The sequence below is a fragment of the Nymphalis io genome, chromosome Z (genome assembly GCF_905147045.1).
Source record: "Nymphalis io chromosome Z, ilAglIoxx1.1, whole genome shotgun sequence".
NCBI classification, from domain to species: domain Eukaryota; kingdom Metazoa; phylum Arthropoda; class Insecta; order Lepidoptera; family Nymphalidae; genus Nymphalis; species Nymphalis io.
In genome coordinates, this window is record NC_065918.1 from 13,904,802 (window position 1) to 13,924,463 (window position 19,662).

Sequence of the window (19,662 nt, forward strand, 5' to 3'; positions counted from 1 at the left end):
TCCGTCCTGCCGATACCAGCTACCTTAATTATCCCGGCTACACGCTTGAAGAATCCTTCAAAGCGAAAGCCGGAGTATGCTTGTTCGTCAGGACGGATGTTTGCTGTCACCGACTGCGCTGCTTGGAGGACCCCTCCTTCTCCATGTTGGTGGTACGTGTGGACCTGGTTCGTCAGAGCCGAGTCTACGTGTGCCTCTACAGATCCCACAATGGTGACTTGGAGACAAGCCGACTATTTGACCATCTTAGTCGGGTGGCAGATGCTGCGCAAGAGCAATTTCCTAACGCGGAATTGGTGTTTTTGGGGGACTTTAATGCTCACCACGAATCCTGGTTGAAATCCCTCAAAACTGACCATGCTGGAAGGACTGCTCATGCTTTTGCTCTCACACATGACTTGACCCAACTGGTTGATCAGCCCACCAGGATCCCAGACATTGATGGGCAAGCACCTTCTCTACTGGACCTTCTGCTGACTTCTCACCCGGTGGAATATCAGGTTGTGGTTCAGGCTCCTCTTGGCTCTTCGGATCACAGCCTTATTTCTACCAGAGTGCCACAGGCCAAGCTGCCGCCACTAGCGGTATGCAAACGTCGCGTTTGGCACTATAAGTCGGCGGATTGGGACGGTATGCGCGATTACTATGCGTCGGTCCCTTGGAAGGAACGTTGCTTCAGTGGGAATGACCCGACAGCTAGTGCCGCTGCTGTTGCTGGCGAGATCATGCTGGGAATGGAATACTACATTCCTAGCTCAGATCTCGTCAGTAGGAGTACGCGTAACCGTTGGTTCACTCGTGAATGTGCCGATGCTGTATCAGCTAAGCAGGCGGCATATCGCAAGTGGATCAACGGCTGCATTAGCGGGGCATCTAACATTGACTCACTGAAAGCAAACTATAATAAAAATTCCAAGTCCTGTAGAAAGGCATACACGAGAGCGGATGCACAGCGCATTGTACAGATTGGTCATGACCTTGTTTCGCATCCTAGGGGCTCCCGTAGCTTCTGGCGTCTGACCAAGTCTGTGCAAAACAATTTCTGCCAACCTTCGCTGCCACCGCTCAGAAATCCGGACGGATCGCTAGCTCACAGTCCGCAAGAGCAAGCTGATCTCCTGGCTAAACTCTTTGCCGACAATTCCGTCATCGATGATTGTAGTGCACTGCCACCTACAATACCTGCATGTGGCCATACGATGCCTGACATTAAAATCAGGCAACGTGATGTGCGTGCGGAGCTGCAATCACTTGATGTACGGAAAGCTAGCGGTCCCGATGGAATACCAGCCATAGTGCTGAAGAAGTGCGCAGCGGAGCTGTCTCCTGTGTTAACGCGCCTGTTCCAACTTTCTCTCTCTTCGGGAAGTGTGCCGGAGGCTTGGAGAAGAGCTAATGTGCAAGCGGTTCCCAAAAAAGGGGATCGGTCTGACCCGGCAAATTATCGGCCAATAGCTATCACCTCAGTACTTTGTAAGGTGATGGAACGGATTTTAAACAACCAACTGATCCATTACCTAGAAGATCACTGTCTAATTAATGATCGTCAGTACGGTTTTCGACCAAAACGGTCCACAGGTGATCTTCTAGCGTACGTAACACACCTCTGGGGTGAAGCTATCGACAAGCATGGAGAATCGTTGGCTGTCAGCCTCGATATCTTCCACAGAAGTCTTCTCTCCAAGCTACCGGCATATGGTCTGCCTGCTCAGCTATGCACCTGGATTGCCAGCTTCCTACACAAGCGTAGCCTTCGTGTTTTAGTAGATGGTTGCGCTTCACAATTCTATGTAGTGAATGCTGGGGTCCCCCAGGGATCTGTGCTATCTCCCACACTCTTTCTTTTGCATATCAATGATATGCTCTCCCTTGGGAACATACATTGCTATGCAGATGATAGTACAGTGCATGGTGGATACCACGGACGCGCAGTGGCTGGGCGGGCGGAAACTGAGGAGAGGCGGGAGAATCTTGTCATTGAACTCGATAGGACGTTAGATCTCATCGCCAAATGGGGCTCTGATAATCTTGTTGAGTTTAATGCCAAGAAAACACAGGTATGCGCTCTCACGGCGAAAAAGTCAACATTTTCCCCTCTTCCCTCCCTCTGTGGTACTCCGCTGGTGATGCAAAGCAAAATCGCCATGCTGGGGATTGACGTTCGCTGCGACCTTAGTCCAAGGGATTACATCGAGGCTGTTATAAAAACAGCTTCACGGAAACTCGGAGTTCTGAACAAGGTGCGGCGCTTTTTCACGCCACAACAACTGTGCCTGCTGTACAAAACACAGGTACGGTCTTGCGTGGAATATTGCTCGCACCTTTGGGATGGCTCCGCTAAGTACCTACTTGAGGCCTTGGACCGGTTGCAGCGACGTGCCGTACGCATTATTGGTGACGTAAAGGTCACAAACACCCTTGAACCTTTACAATTGCGTCGTGAGATAGCAGCACTGAGCGCTTTCTATCGACTGTATCACGGCGAGTGCTCTGAGGAATTATTCTCTCTAATTCCTGCTTCCCCCTTCCTTCTTAAGTCCACGCGGGCTGGTTCTCGATGTCACCGCCTAACTGTGACATCAATTCCATCGCGAACAAAGAAATTTGGCAACTCCTTTCTTTGTCGCACTTCCAAAAAATGGAATTCCTTACCAGCTCACGTATTCCCCTCCTCTTACAACCCGGGTTCCTTCAAACGAGGCGTGAAGAGGCATCTTGCGGGCCGGCAAGGCGAAGGCGGCTAGTGCAGAACGTTTTTCCCGTCTGTACTGGCCGTCGTCGCGTTTGGACTCTACTACCACTTACCATCAGGTGGAGTAGAGTCATTTGCCCTCCCGGCGATATAAAAAAAAAAAAAAAAAAAAATAAAGTGCTATTATTATATTATTATTATAATTATTTGTAATAATAATAAAGTGCTTATCATTTCAGTAGATACTTACATATCTTAATGTTAGTTCATCATTGACTGCCTCGTTGGTCTAGTGGCTTGATTTAAGGCCGCAGACCCGGAGGTCTATAACCCAGGAAGGACGGTCAAATAAAAAGTTATTGGGTTTTTCTGTCAGAAAATTCTCAATAGCAGCCCGGAGTCTGGAAGTTGGAAGTGTGTCCCGTGCCCCGGAAAGCACGTAAAGCCGTTGGTCCTGCGCATGAACTCTTTCCAGTCGTGTCAGATTGCCGTCCCATCTGATTATGAGAGTTAGGAAATAGAGAGAACACCTGTGTTTGCGCATACACTTGTGCACTATAATATCTCCAGCGTAGTTGGCTAATCTCTCTTGAGGTTGGCCGCCTTGGCCGAAATCGGTCTGGAGGACATTATTTGGTTCATCATAATATACCTCTAATATAACCGTTATATGTAACGTTACTAATATCGCTGAGAAAAATGTCGCACTAATATCACGTTGACGTCGAGTATCGTTTCAAATAGAATATAATTATTCGTTATTTTAATAATAAATTAATAGAGCTATTGTTAATTATGAGACTTATTGTTCGACCTCGTCGGCACGGTCGTCACGATATTCTTTGCAATTTACATTGAAAATTGGTTTAAAACAGAACAGAAGCTAAGATTAGATAAGAATAAAACTTAATAATACAAATAGTCAGCATATAATAAAACGATTCTACAATATAAACAACTGATTCTTAACTACATATGTTAATTATAATTAAATTACCATACTAGTTTTCGACCGCAGCTTATTCCTGAAAACGTATATGCAAAATTTCATCATGATCAGGTTGAGAAGCTAAGTTGTTAAATCGTTTGTAAATAAACAAATAATCTCACTTTTGCATTAATAATATAAATAATTATATACATTTTTTTTATATATGATAAGTAAAATTATTATAATATGATAAAGGTGCAAATTTGAGTGAATCATCTTCGCTAAGATTATAATTAATATTTCAAATTTTATCAGGTTATGCTCTAATCTGATAAACCTTTTATAGCTAGTTAAGAAAAAGTTAGTTAGTTGAGTGCACACACATTCATTTTGACAGTCGTAAAAAGAAGACATCGCATTTTGTGACTACCTATATAACCACTATACAATACTAGTTAGTAATTTAGCAGAAATATAAAGGATTATAATAAATTATATTATTCAGCCATGTCAACATTTTGAATTATAAAATCGCCAGTCTAGGCGAAGCTTCTTGGCATGAAAATAAAAAGAAATAGCCTATAAATTTCAAATATACACACGACACATGCAACCTTTTGGCACTTTCATACTTGCCTAGACTCAAACTTTATATAGTAATTATATAATATTATGAAAAATTATATTTTGATGTGATAATTGTGAAAGTTTAGATGTATTTTTAACTCAATCACGGTCGAAAATATTGACGATCACATCGTAAGATTTAGCTTGTTTATCCATTTTATTTATGATATTTGGGGTTTGACCGTACAACTGTCTGATTGAAACCCTAACATAGTCATAGATCTTCGATCGAATCTTGATGGTTAATTGAGTACTAAATACTAGTAATACAAACTCTTACGTAAAATGCGGTTGAACCGTACTTTAAGTAAGAGTTGCTGTTGCGGGAAGGAGTTGATATAAAAAAATGCCTGTGTCCTTTCTCGGAGTTCAAGCTAGCTTCATACCAAATTTCATCAAAATCGATTCAGTATTCTAGACAGACAGACTTACTTTCGCATTTATAATATTAGTATGGATACTGCAGTGCCACTTACTGGGTCCAATCCAGGCAACCAAATTAGACTTACCGTTCAGCCCTTCACGAGGAGTTCAGTGAAAAATGCATGTTCAGAATTATCAACAAATAAGCCTATATATGTTATGATCTCCAAACCACCTCTTTCATTTCAATAGTTAGAAATATTTCCAAGAGACAACAAAATATACAAATATTTTTTTTAATACGATTAAATATCAACGGAAAAATTAAATTTTGTATTGACAAGTATAAAATATCCGCAGTTGACAGAGAAACAGAATCAGGCCATGAAAATATCAGATGTAGTTGATTTTTTCCGAGATTCGTCATTTTGTTGGGTTTGTTTTTATTTTGTAAATATGGACATAACATATTTTACCTGCTAACGTCGTATAAACAAAACATATGTCGTCGTATAACAAACATACACACAAAACAATTATGCATCTAATCTATATACATATATATAATAAAAAATGTAACTGATCGCTGTTTGCACATGGAAAATATATGAGTAAAACGGCGAGTGCTCTGAGGAATTATTCTCTCTAATTCCTGCTTCCCCCTTCCTTCTTAAGTCCACGCGAGCTGGTTCTCGATGTCACCGCCTAACTGTGACATTAATTCCATCGCGAACAAAGAAATTTGGCAACTCCTTTCTTTGTCGCACTTCCAAAAAACGGAATTCCTTACCAGCTCACGTGTTCCCCTCCTCTTACAACCCGTGTTCCTTCCAACGAGGCGTGAAGAGGCATCTTGCGGGCCGGCAAGGCGAAGGCGGCTAGTGCAGAACGTTTTTCCCGTCTGTACTGGCCGTCGTCGCGTTTGGACTCTACTACCACTTACCATCAGGTGGAGTAGAGTCATTTGCCCTCCCGGCGAATATAAAAAAAAAAAACTATTATCGGTGGCCTTTATCAACGCTATAAAACCCAAAACAATGATTGTTAGAATTTTTGTCTGTTTTTCTGTTTGTCTGTACGTTTGTGAGCGCTAATCATAGAAACGGTTTAACTGATTTGAATGCAGTTTTCACTAATGTTTTATGGTAATCGGTTTATAGATAAAAAAGTTATGTCAATTTAAAGAATCATGTCGAACATTTATTCGAAAAATGCTATAATATAACTTTTTCTATTGAATTGGAATGATAGTCTGTTAAATAATGAATTTTGAAAGTTTATAGGAACAAAACAATTAAAAAAATCGTCAGTTTTAAAGATTAAGATTCTCACAATGTAAGTTGAGCTCGGATCTATATGATCAATATTAAATAGTACTATTTAATATTATTGATATAATGTATTTACATTAAACAAACCTTTTATGTTTTGATGAAACTATTTGTATTGGAAGCTTGTTATTATCATAGAAGTTTTAATGACTAGACGTAATTGAACTAGGAATCGATATAAAACTGACATTTCCGGCTCGCGACATTTCCGCGATAGATATTATAATGTATGTTTTATTTGCATTAAAACATCTTAAAACGATAAAAATTTTCGAAAATTTAACCTTCGCATATGTTAATTTTGTACTTTGGCATTTTTTGTAATACACTTATGTATATGTTTTAGAAAAAATATATTTGGTAAGAATTCGTAGCCTCTAGCAAGGTCAACGTGGTCTTCAATTCAATCCGTTTTACTTCGAATTTTGTTTGAGATTTCATATACCAAGTATAATTTTGACACATTCGCATAAAAATAATTAATGGAGCATATAATTAAGCTTTTACATGAAACAATCTAAAATAGAAACGAAGACAGTATTTTATTTTATTTTTGCTATTATGCGATCCAATCCTGTTATTATATTGCCAGTTGTAATTAATTAGATACATTCAGATTTAGCTTACTTACTATACCTATCTATAAATACTTGGAGGAATTAAAGTCCATACGGTGAATAGTCAAACAGTAATATGAAAATTATATAATTAATGAGTCAGATGAATGAGAAATAAAAATCTAATCTTGCTACATAAACAATTAATTAACCAAATTTAGACATCGAATCGTCGAAATCGTCAAGGATTGCTTAAAGTTCTGTATTACTTATTTACTTGAATATAATTATTTACCAAGTATTTTTATCAATCGAATGTGTTAAATGTAACCTATACCTTTTTTAATAAATGGGCTATCGAACACATTTTTTTCCGATTGAATCTACCAAACATTGTAAGATTAGCGCGTTAAAACAAATAAACAAACTCTTTAGCTTTATAGTATAGATGTAATTTACAAAATATTAACAGTATTATGTACAAGGCGAGACATACCTAACTAACAAAACATTGTTATACATACAGTTTTTTTATATACTTTTGAAGCTCCAATTACCGTCATTCGTATTAAAGCGAAAGTAAATATGTCTGTGTAGTCGTTTGTTTGTTTTCAAGTACTCACGCTTTCGGCCATTGAAAAGACTCTGTGTTTCTTGGTTGTCGGGTTATTGACCTATGTGTAAGGCCTACTTGTTACACAATGATAGACAAATCATTTCACAATAGTTGCATATAGATTTGTCTTAAATTCACAAAAATCTGTGATTTCGTTTCGCTCTTTATATGCCCGTTATTATATGAAACTTAACGCTTAATACTTCGCCAATTACTGTAATAACAATCTTCAAAGACTTATTATTTTATAATTAAGTTGAATTAAATTTTGAATTGAATGGATTTTTGATATCGGCCAGTAATTTCTAAATTTTATACGTACAAAATAAATAGTTTAGTGACGATTTGTATTAGCAAAATATTGAAATACTCAATACTGAGCTTCTAGTACTAGTTACTAAGCTCTACAAATTCATACTTTTTACTAAGAATAATGTGACTTAGCTATAAGTTAGCGTGATTGCACAGTGATGCTTTTTGAAATGTTACGGGTAAACCTGTCGTGTCGTATTCCACCTAATTTCTTTCCATAAAAACGGATTATTTTATTCTTGGCAACATTGATTAATATCGTCGTTATCATGGACAAAGTATGATAATATATTTTATGTGATGCATATTTCTGTTGTTATGAATAATTGATCATTCCTAGTCAGTTGACCTTGACGAGCTTACTGCGTTTAGATATCGTACTAATTTTATAAATAAGTAACTTTTGTTTGTTTGTATGCCCCAGTTCAAATAATAACCTCCTCCAATAGCTATAATAATAATAATAATAAACATCATTTATTTTCAGATAAAAAAGTTCATACAAATGAGGTACAGCGAAATTGACAAATATACAATATTATTATTATAAACAGAATTTTAGATCGTATTATAATTTTAGTCTTTTTTTTAATAGTAATCGAGACGGTCCATTGTTTAGAACATGTGAATTTAATAAACTGAAGAGCGATATCAAACAAGTACTAGTGAATTAACATGTGTTTATTTCTTATTCATATAAAAAAAACCACCCTTAACCCAGCAAAACACAATTGCCAATACGAATTGGTACGTTCCAAACATTGTTCACAAGTGGAGGGGAGTCCTTACCGAACAGTAGGACGTTTACTGCTACTTACGTAAATATAATATCAAGTTATTATGTCAAAGCAGTCCAAGTACAAAATCGTATATATAGGAAGTTATATAATATTACAGACCTTGATAATGTACAAAATCGCGCCAATAGTAGTAAGCGCTTTTGAATTGAAGAAAATGATTAAAAGAATCTTCAGTTGATTTATTATTAAGGTGATATAATCTTAATAAATTTATAAATGGTCTTTATGAATACAAGAGTTGCAACAGAAATAAATAATATGAAAGGAAAACCCATAATATTGAATATACAATGAATATTGGCTCGTATCCGGGTTGTACATATGTCCGGACCCCCGATACAGGATATTCAAATGGAGGCCGTTGAATGTCAGATACAATTATTATCAATATTTCACTAAGTTCACACTTTAACTTCGTTCGGATACGAATAAGTATTTATCATTCAATATATTCAACATGTATTAGGCCTCGTACACACATTGTGTACGATTTTTTACTGAAATTAAATTAACATTTATTTTGCACACATTTAAATAATGGAAATTAATGGCGCTTCAAGAGCATTATAGGAAAAATTAGAGCACAGGTAAGCACAGCCACCTGGATCTTATTAGTCTTACCGCAAGTTCTTCGCTAATTTCGTCAATTTAAACTTCTTTTAATATAGGAGATGGATGCAAGCAATCTTTAATGGCTACTGTCTCGTCATTTGGTTTACGGTGCCTTTTAATTTTTAACCGTAAATAGAGAATTATAACTGTTTGTCATTAACATCCATAGTAGCAAAATCTGGTAACGGTCCTGTCTGGTGAACAAAGAACTCAATTAAAGCTTCAGTTATAAAATATCATAGTATAATCGATATATCTGGAATTAAGATCTATTAAATATCTAATAATAAGGCATTCAAATGTTTTTTCAACACATTTATAAATATAAGACCGTGCCAAGATATAATGTATGCACATTTATTATAAAAGAACATTTAACAAGGAAATGCAATTAATTAATACAAAATAAAATAAAACGTCAATTTCATCCGATCGATTTTATGCGACATTTATAACAACCGACCTCACTAAACAGTTGCATATCATTGAAAACAATGTTTGGCAACCCGTTCTGCCTAAAATAATTGTACAAAAATGTCCATGACACCGTATTTCTATCTTTTATATTGCTTTTATGTTTTAAAAAAAAATATTTTTTCGATATACTTACGCTCGTGTTATTATCTTAAACACAAAATATTAATATGTATCATATAGTCTCGACGATGATATAAAATTACTAAAACGAAAAATATATCTAAAACAATCACGAAACACAATTGTCATTCATACCACTAGAATATTATTTGTGCAGACGTTTTAGCCATTTACCCATCATCATTTCGTCTATCTTTTAAGTTTTCGCGTGGATCCGTAACAATTTTTAAATTCCCTTAATCCATCTGGCCTGTCACCAGAGCCACCTTACTTGCTGTTATTGAAAATCGGAACGCCAAACATGTTTTCAAGTAATTTTAATTCTTCTGATTTGCGCAATGGCACAAGGCGACTAATAAAAGCTACAAAAGATAACTTCATTGTGGCGATGAGGATGTCATCAAACCAGAAGTTGGTCAATTGGCGCACATCTCGAGAATTCCAATGATTACTACGAAACCTGACTATATCGTTTAAAATATTAAAATATATAAATTCTGACGGAAGCTAGTATCAAATAATATCAATGAAATTAGTTTTACTTAGATTTATGATTTCGGTAAATTAATATAACTTGTAACTACAGGCACAAGGGACATAACGTCTCAGTTCCCAAGGTTGGTGGCGCATTGGCGAGGCAAGGAATGGTTATTATTTCTTACCTCGCCAATGTCTATGGGCGGTGGTGACCACTTAACATCAGGTGACCCATTTGCTCGGCCGCCGCCTATAACATAAAAAAAATGTTAGTGGTGAGGTCCGGAATTGATATCCCTGGTCGGACAAATATAATAATCGTTGACATTTTTTGACCTTGAAAAAAGCATAATTCATCTCATCGGATTATAAAATTATGGAAATAGAGAGTACACCTATGTATGTTTGCACACACACTTGTGCAGTATAATATCTCTTGCACAGTTTTCTTGTTCATGAGACTGACCAATATTCTGTGTGCGGGACTTAATAGTTATTGAATATTTAAACTCATTAAGTAATACGATTGAAGCGATTAAGTAATCGCTTCGGAACCGTACCCTGTAACTTGAATGTAGAAAATAACTTCATAATTAAATCTTAATATTTTAGTAATTTTATATTTATAAATTCTTTAAACGTGTTTTCAGAAATTACTTATATGGAGTAATTGAAAATGCACCTTATTCAATTACTTTAAGGCTTAAATTGATTGTTGAACAAATTAAATTCCGTACCTTACTGCCTTGAAAAGTAAGAAATTATTTCCGTTACAGGTCACGTATTTATCAATTTTCATTGAAAATATTTTGGTCTTTATAAGATATGATTTGTTTATCTTCGGCAATATAATAATAATACAAAATAAATAAATATATAATTTCATTATTATGATACCAGCCGTTTGGTTCCAGAGTAAAATAAAGCCAGTCTTAATTATTTTATTTAACACTTAAGTTCCTCTAACTCCTATAGATGGAACTTTTGTCAAAACATTTTGTCTAATCATTTTTCGGCAAAATGTTGTAACAGAAAAATGTGGAGCGAATGATGATATTTTAAAAATAATTTATTGTTGGCTCAAGTCGAAACAAATAATTTTTGATTTTTTGATGTGCTACATTTATTTTGAGAATTGGAACAAAACAACGTAGAAAAATCGCACATATCTCAAAGTATACTTTAAGATTATTATATAGCAACGTGATTGCTTTGTCCAGCATTAGGTTATATGCATATGGCTTACTTAAGGAGCTGGCTCGTTGGTCTAGTTATTAGATATAAATACCGCAGGTTATTGGGTTTTTCTGGTGAAGAATCTTAATAGCAGCGCGGAATTTGTAAATTGAAAATGTATACACTCAAATGCCTCGGAAAGCACGTAAAGCCGTCGTGTCAGATTTTATCCCATCGAATTAAGAGAGTGAAGAAATAATAAAGTTAAATGTACCTGTGTTTGCGCGCACAATCTTTTGCCCTATAATATGTCCTGAGCAGCTTAATATCTCTTGAGATTTGCCGCCATGGCTAAAATCGGTCAGATCCCTTAAAGAATTAATCAAAGTTGTGTAGTTATTCCCATTATGTAATAATGTCCTTACCGAATTTTGGCGTCGATGGCTAAACTCAAAGACAAACACAGGTATATTCTCTACACTCACTCTCAATGCATATAGAGCCGTTAAGCCTTAAAGCCAAGCATATAAAGCTATTCTGTATATGCTCTTCAAAGCACGGTTGTGTAACACTGGCAACTATCAACCTCCTTCCAGAATAACCTAATAGGCCTTCTAACCGACCCTTTATACGATACCACGACCTATTGATCTGCAGCCGCTAAGCTGTAACTAGATTACAGCTTTAAACTAGTTTAAGCGACCACATTTCAGTAATACATTAAGGACTCGTAATTTTTGTCATATTTCACAATCAAGAAATATCCAGAAGGCGAACGTTTTATTCTCGAGGTATTTTTTCAGGAATAAGGAACAATTAAATAGCTCGCTACGACTGCATGCAATCTGTGTCTACTTAGTACGTACAACTAATACATTATATGACAAGTAATATCTGTTCTGCTTTTAATAAGTATCGACCCTTATTCTACCGTGAAAATTCAAGAGGGGTAGCCAGTAATTTGGTATAACAATCTGAACTGAATATTAAAAAATATTGTTTTGTCATCCCTATTGGTACTTGCAAAGTTTTATCGATACGACAGTAAGCAGTACGTTAAAATCGACTTCCTAGATTTGTTTACATAGAGACTTTGTTAGTTACACACAAGTGAAGCTAATATAAAGCATGTAAAAAACAACCTTGACTGGAACCAACCTCAACAAACTCACAGTGTACTGTACTTCCTAATTCATAATTTTAATACGAATATCTTGATACGACGGAAATAAACAAAAACCGCTAAATTTGCAGAATGCAAATTATAGTTTAATTTAATTTTTATATAAAAGTTCTATAAAAAAAAAATATATACTTGACGATCGAATTTTGTTGTTTAATTTTTTCATCAATTCTTATAAAAGGAAATTAAATTTATGTCATTAAATTGAAAATTCAATTCATTGAATTCAATTCATCAAAAATTAATATATATTTGCGAATTCCAAACACGGGAATTACAAATAGTTACGTAATCAACGTGCAATATTCATAAAGCTATTTGAGGTAGATTATTAGATTTTCTTTTGCAGGGATTTACTGCCCTAGTAAAATGAATATGACGACAACTTAGAACCAAGTAAATTACTTAGAAAACAATCTTACTGAGGACGGATCGTGTTTTATTCGTATGTGATTATCGAAATATTATGTAACGCAATTAAAATTACTAACAAATAATAGTAACATAGTAGTATAGTAACAGCCTGTTAATGTCCCACTGCTGGGCTAAGGCCTCCTCTCCCTTTTTGAGGAGAAGGTTTGGAGCTTATTCCTTATAATATATATTTATAATTAATGGTATAAGTATCAATTTAAAAACAATTTAGTAGAGACAATCAAACAAGCAAAAGAAATTTGAAAAAAAATTGAATGAAATTTTAATGCCTCTCGCATGTTATTAAAATATCCGATAATACGAAACGAATTTGATTGAAACATATTTTAAATTTTAATTAATATTAATTTTGTAAAGGGTTACATATTAATACTTCTCTTTCATTGCATGGATGCGCAAATCCAGTTCAAAGTTAAAAATAAAATATTGTATGTATAATTACATTCTATATTCATAGGTACATGAGGCATATAAATTTTCTCTATAAAAGTCCTCTAATCTTTACATTTCTTTAGATTATAGTAGGAATTAATTGTTTATTGAGAAACTGGATAATGAATTTGATTACAAATAATCGAGGTCTGCTTGGGAATGTTCTCTGGTTTTATTTTTATAACAATTAAATTCTTTTGGCGGTTACTATATTTTCTTACCGCGAAAAACAACATCTCCTAATCCATACTTCAAACATATATTTCTTTCTTAAATCAGTCACTGCGGTATTATTGAGACGAAAAGTTACTACTACTACGGTTTTTTTTTTCGATTGCGCTTTGTTGTTATTTTACAGTTAAAAAAACTATATAATAATAAATAATTAATATAATATATATTAATAATAATGAATAATTTGTAAAATATTTTCAGCGTGAAAAAATAATTAAATACGACACTCTCGGACGTTAGATAAACAAAGCATAGAAATGTGAACGCTTAACAATTAACAATAACGCTTTCCAATTTCATCCGCGCGTAAGGGACGCGCGGATGAAATTGGAAATTTTATTTAGGTGCGCTCTTAATTAAAACTGTACATATTACTTTATAACAAAATTATATATAGGTGAGTATATATTTCATTTTATAAGATATTTAAATAGACATACAATAAGAAACTAACTTGGTTGTATGTTTTATAGCAAGCCCATCAAAACAGAATCATCTAGTATTGTTGTGTTCCACTTTGAAGGGTGAGAGCCACTAAAGGTTGGTAGTGCATTGGCGATATAAGGGATTGTTAATATTTTATCTTTTTAGTGCAAATTCGTGTATTTTTTGTTCGTGTATTTAAGCTGTGTTTATTTATTTCAACTTTTTTGGAAAGATTTAAGAATGTAATGAAACGATGACAAGAATTTAACAATATTTATCACTCTCAATAAAATATAAATAAGGACAAACGAATAAAATAAAGTTTGACTTCAACATACATTACGCTATCATTATACGTCTAAACTCAAGGTCGAACAAGATTCGCATTGTAACTGTTATGTGATTCATATTGAAAAAAAAAACATTAAACCTTCACTAAATTATTGCAATACCGGTAATTATTATTAGAAATATAGATATACTGAAATATTAATCATTTTTTGGTCGAGTATGTTAACGTTAATCAATCAATCATAGTAATGGACCGTCAGGATAAATATAGAAGTTACGAAAAGTCGAAATGGCCCAGTGGTCAGAACACATGAATCTTAATGTTATTACACGAGTTTGGAATTCAAACACACACACATATTACAATTTAAAAAAAATAAAAGTAAGATAAAATAATTCAAATTTGAATAAGCACAACATCTGTTTATTTTTAATAATGTATAATAAATACATGCCTTTTTTTTCTTTTTTTGTACTGGTCACCTATCCTAGGTGGATAGGTACCATCCACTCATCAGATATTCTACCGCAAAACATCAATACTTGGTATTATTGTGATCCAGTTTGAAGGGCGAGTGAGCTAGGGTAATTAAAGGCACAAGGGACATAACATCTTAGTTCCCAAGGTTGGTGGCGCATTGGCGATGTAAGCGATGGTTAACATTTCTCACATCAGGTGGCCCATATGTTGGTCCGTCTTCTTATTCTATAAAAAAATATATCGAAATTTAATTTCTAATCAATATAAACACCTCGTTCGTATTAATAACCGTTTACTGAGCATTCATCTGAATGATTAATAGCCAAAAAAGTGTAAGATAGCGCGGTATTCAAATGGTTTTTTAATTCACTTAAAAGACTGTAGCTAAATTGAGTGGACAATACAATTAAATATTTTTCCATAACATATATATACATTTTTTTTCTTTTATGTACAATACATTGTAGATTTTCTATGCTTGTTTTTTTCCTCCTGTCAATACAAAAATATGAGTCCATAAGAAGTTAATATATAATATTTGTTGACATCTGTGAATAGTACAGGATTACAATATTAAGAAAATGTTTTTTTTTTCACTTCGACCCTGATTTTTTTTCTTTCTCTTTCATTTGCATTTCCGGAACTTTTTTAATTTTTCTGCAAAAATATTAATTGACAATTAAATAAACATATTATATTATATTGACATAAATTAAACGCCATTTTATGAACACTTTCACAGAGTGAGTGACAAATAACAATCATATCGGTAACTTCAATATTACAGACAGAAATTAAAACTAGATATAGTACTAATATTTATCTGTGGTCTGCTAAACGGGCCAAAGTACAACACTTTATGCCATTTGCCAAATCATTTAAAATAATAATTTTATTTGTGCCAAAAAGGACATAAGTTTAACATTAGTAATGTTATCGATTTTTCGCAAAAAGGTATTTATTATAAACAACCGATGCCTGTTCATTATTTCTATTTAGATTACCAAAAGAAAAACATCATTTTAGGCCCTTTTCGTGCGAAAAGGGCCTAAAATGGTGCAGGCCACAGATATATGTATATTTAATTTAAATAATTAACATTGAAGAAAAATTAAAACCCTTTTATTCTTTTTTATTTAAAAAAACAGTTTACAAATTTTCCTTAGAACGTTCTGCCAAATTTGACATGAATTTTATTATAAACAGGGACATATAATTTCTTATCTTTAACAACGCATGTTTTTAAAAAATATATTATCTTTTTTATCAATTTTATAAATATGCAATTTATGATAATTTCCCTGTTGTCGCATTTACATTGTAAACTTAGCTATATTTAAGCCTGACCAGATCTAGCGAAATACAAAGAGATACAAATGTACGGCATTTTTCAAAACGTTATATTTAAAACATTGTCAATATTTGTATAAATACCTATTTTAAGTACCGTTGGTAGGTTTGCCAAGCAACAGCAGTTAAGTACATCATGCATGATCATCGATTCACGAATGCCTGACATCAGCATTTCACACGAATACGGTAATCTCTATAGTAAAAAAAAAAATTAAGTGCCTGTTAATGATATGCTGGGCTAAGACCTACTCTCTCTTTGAGGAGAAGCCATAATAACTTATATTAAGTTCAAAAAGAGCTATCCAACGATGTTTTATCCATAGCAATGCTTAATATACTGTACGGGATAAATGATAGAAGAACTTGGAATTAGTTTTCGTTACTGTTCATACAGTACATATAAATATATTTGTATGCGATTATCAACCAGACGTAGCTTTATATTAAAATAAAAATTGTAAAATGAAGATTCAAAAGTGCTGGTGATACCCTACTTGAAAAAAATATTCTTTGATATTTTATGGTAGTAGATATTTGATAGAACCTTTAGTTTAAGTTACTATTAACATCATCATTTTAATCTTTGTATATATTTCATGAAATAAATATATATTTTATCTTATTAGTATTACTCATAAAAAAACCTAATTATTACGAGTAGTAAAATTACTTGCGATCGGTTTTTTTTATGTTTTATAAACCTGTATAATTATTTCAATGTTATGATATAAGTATTTATAACTTTATTGTGTTAAATTATTAAACCAATATAATTATAAACCAATTAAACGAAAACATAAAATACTAGCAGTTTTTTACTGACATATTTTAATAAAAAAGGGCAATAGATTCTGCTTCGGATATAAAATAATTTTAGTAGCAGAAAATATACGGATGAGGGGCTTCGACATCATTTGTAAAAAAAACTTTATATTTTCCTCATATAAGTATAATTATTAAGTATAGACTTTTCAGCTAATTGTCATATTATGTTAATACAATAAAAACGTAACAGTCAGTAAATAAAGTATTATGGATAACCATAACTGGACAAAGGAATCTTCTCATACAGAGTTTTATTACTAGCTAAATAACCCATATGCTCAAATGCAAAACAAGTTTCGTCACAATGTTTTTCGTCGCCGCTGATTTTAGAAACGACATGAAAACTCCTCGGCCGGATTCGAACTCGCAATATATATTTAAGATTCACGTGCTCGAACCACGAGTCCATATCATTGCAGCTATATATAATAATATGTTTTGTTCCGTATGTGACAGTAACATTACAGTATAACTAAATCGAAATTGATTGTTTTAATCATTTATTACAAAACGACATAACCTTGGTTCAAGTTAAATTACAAGCTAAGACATTAAATAATTTAATGATCTCCAAGAAGTTCTATAAAAAATATATATATCCAATATAATTATACAATTGTTTGATATTTTTATAAAGTAATATAAATGCGCAATTGTAGCTACACGTCCAACAAAAAGTTTAAGTCATCGTACGCTACTAAAATAAGATGAAAAAAATATATACTATGTTTAATCAAATAATATGTATATTATGCAATATTTACTTTTTCAGTTATAACTAAAGTCAGTTATAACAGAGTAATAAGCCTTAGATCTAAGGCTTATTACTAATTTTGCATTTTATTACATCACCTAATTGATACAGTGGCCAGCAAGGCTGCCGATCCTGAACTTCTAGGTTTGATAACCCGTTTTCTTGCTTATAATCCATTTCGTATTCAGCCGCAAACAAAACCTTATAATTATAATAATTAGCTGAAAATATTGCGACCTTTCAAAAAAGTCGTCTGAGATTAATTATCGACTATTCGCATAAAAGTTAGCATTAAGTTTGGTTTTGACACAACGGTATATGTTAACATCGTATCGGTTCGGTTTCGATCTAAATAAAAATAGATTAGTCAAAGTTGGATTGAAATTGAATCGGGAACGTATCGTAAACGTTATAGATTACTAGAATTCGACTTCCGAACATGTTCAAATTAAAGCGATGCCTACACCTGTGCCATTGAACGATCAAGCAGTCTCGTCCGGTACATTGCTGATTTAGCCTTAGAAAGGTACTCCGTGTCGCTTTGTTGATTCCGCAAGAATCTTACTCATTAGGTCTTTCTTATTTAATGAAATGAAAACATTAAATTAAAAGTGTTCAAAATATGATAATTTTAAGAAACATTATTGAAAATTTACCCGTTATTATATATCATTTTTAAGAGATAATCGTAATTATATAACAGTTTCTTAACATTATAATAATATCATTTGTTTTATATTCTATCTCGCGATAAGGAATTTTTACTTTTATTTTCCAAATATAAATAATAAAGTAACAACAAATATATCGTTGTTACTAGAAAATATTAACAGCAATAGCACCAATTTAAATTTAAATATAGAAGCAAAACAAACATAATTTTGAGTGTTAAAATGACAGTTTAACGTTAATTCCTGTTATAGAGAAAAATTCAATCGTACACTGTGGTTAATGAGTCACTGGTCGCTAAGCGGTTGTTTTCCCCAGCGCAGGCGCAGTGACTTCCACTATGCAGGTATTCCCCGGCCATTCGCTTTTGAGATACAAGTTACTTGCTCCTTTTTTGAAACTGGTATTGCAAGTATTTTAAATCAAACCTATATGATTAGTGTTGCCCTTTTACTGTTAAAGAAATATATAAGGTACGATGTATATTTGTTGAGTAAGATTTTTTTTTCAAAGTTTTTTTTTTTGCTCCCTCACTCCTGTTCCCTCACTCTCATAATTTGATAAGAAGACACGACACGACTAAAGGCGGTTCAAGTGCAAGACTAACGCCTTTCACGTGATATTAGATGGCGTGTAGCTATATCAATACTATAATATATTAACAATATTTCCAATATTTGGGCTGCTACTGCGAAGCTCTTAACAGACAACTATTATTTGCTGACCCCGATCTATATACTTATAAAAAGACCACTAAGCCAACAGGCCAAAAAGTAGAACAATATATTATTTTATAATAATGACGATTCGCTTATTCAAAATATATTATTATAATTATATGCATTAAAAAAACATATGCTTTGTGAGTAAATATCCGTATTAATAATTCGGTTTTAATTTTTCTTAGACACTTTCAAGGTTTTCTTGTTATATCTAATTTCTAAAATATTTAAAAAATATAAAACATCTTATCTTATAAATATATATTATATAAACATAAACAATAAAGTATATGTAATACACACTAAAAGGTATTAGCTAATAATTATTCTAGTGGCAATTTTGTACTCTGTATTAAAACTTGGTACTTATAAACTTTTTGTGCTATTTTTATTGTTTTATTTCAACTATAGGAAATTTAACGGCGCCTAGTTTGAAGGTTGTGCGCTTCACACTTAGAGGACGAGTTTATGATCGTAATACGTGTTTCGCTTTATGTCATTACGTTACAAATATAAATATCAAAATTCCGATATAATGAATGAACGATAAGAATAATAAAAAATAATTATTCGAATTTTACATATATACGATGTTTATTCACAAATACAAGAACCCATTATACATTTAAATTCGTTTGACGTAAGTTTTTAGTATGGGGTCATTAATTCGACTCGTCTTCGCTTTTCAACGGTAAACCCCGCGTGACGTAAATGGTCAGTTTTATATGTCATCAAATATTATATGTGCTTATGTTATTTACCTATT